Below are 1514 nucleotides of genomic sequence, written 5' to 3' on the forward strand. Positions count from 1 at the left end.
TCTCCCGGGGCCAGTTGTCACCGCTCCCCTGGGCCAGTTGTCACCGCTCCCCGGTCCCCGCTGCCGCCGCCACCCCGATTCCCGGTGTCCCTTTCCCGGTTCCAGATGTCACCAATGTTGAGGTCGGTGCCCCTGTCCCGGTGCCACCCCCGCTCCCGGTGTCCCGTTCCCGGTGCCACCCCTGTCCCGGTGCCACTCCCGTCCCGGTGCCGCTGTCCCCAGTGCCACTCCCTGTCCCCAGTGCCACCCCTGTCCCCAGTGCCACCCCCGCTCCCGGTGCCACCGTCCCGGTGCCACCCCTGTCCCTGTGCCAATTGTCCCCGTTCCCGGTGCCACCCCTGTCCCCATGCCCGCTGCCATGTGCTCGCTCCCGGTGTCCCTTTCCCGGTGCCAGTCCCTGCTCCCGGTGTCCCGTTCCTGGTGTCCCGGTGCCACCCCCGCCCCTGCGCCTGCCATGTGCTCGCTCCCGGTGTCCCGTTCCCGGTCCCAGCCCATTCCCGGTGTCCCATTCCCGGTGCCACCCCCATTCCCGGTCCCAGTCCCCTGTGCCACCCCCGTCCCGCCGTCCCTTTCCCAGTGTCCCGTTCCCTGTGCCACCCCTTTCCCTGTGCCAGTTGTCCTCCGTTCCCGGTGCCAGTCCCTGTCCCCGTTCCCGGTGTCCCATTCCCGGTGCCAGTCCCCGCTCCCGGTGTCCCTTTCCCGGTGTCCCGGTGCCACCCCCGTCCCCTCCCCCGCCGTGCCCGTTGTCCCCTGCCCTCTCCCGTTGTCCCCCGCCTCTCCCGTTGTCCCCCGCCGCTCCGGTCGCCCTTCGCCCGTTGCCCGTTGTCCCCCGAGTCTGTCCCGTTGTCCCCTGAGTCTGTCCCGTTGTCCCCCGCCTCTCCCGTTGTCCCCGCCGCTCCGGTCGCCCTTCGCCCGTTGCCCGTTGTCCCCTGAGTCTGTCCCGTTGTCCCCTGAGTCTGTCCCGTTGTCCCCTGCCCTCTCCCGTTGTCCCCCGCCGCTCCCGTCGCCCTTCGCCCGTTGCCCGTTGCCCCGGCCGCGGGGAGGGGGGGAGCGTTCGGGGCGCCCCGGGGTGGGGAGGGGGCGGTCCCGGGCGGTCACCGGGGATGTCCCCGGCGGTGCCCCCGGGCCGTGTCCCCGCCTGTCCCCGCGTGTCCCCGCGCGTCCCCGCGGGGCGGACGATGCGCTCGCTGACGGCGCTGCGGCCCCGCAGGCTCCTGGCGATGGCGGCGGAGGCGGCGGCCGAGCTCGGGGCTCCCGGGGGGCCCCGGGGGGCGCGGGGGGGCCCGGTGCTGACCCCCGAGACCATGAACCCCAACATCCGCCGCGTGGAGTACGCGGTGCGCGGGCCCATCGTCACCCGAGCCCTGGAGATCGAGCAGGAGCTGCGCAAGGTACCGGGGGGACACCGGGGGGAAAATCGGGAAAACCGGGAAAAACCGGGGGGAGCGGGAGAAACCCCAAAAAACCCGGGAAACACCGGGGGGAGCGGGAAACCCCCAAAAAGGGACCTCCAA

This window comes from Malurus melanocephalus, unplaced genomic scaffold (assembly GCF_030028575.1).
Source record: "Malurus melanocephalus ecotype Western Australia unplaced genomic scaffold, MMel_1.1 scaffold_2865, whole genome shotgun sequence".
NCBI lineage: Eukaryota > Metazoa > Chordata > Aves > Passeriformes > Maluridae > Malurus > Malurus melanocephalus.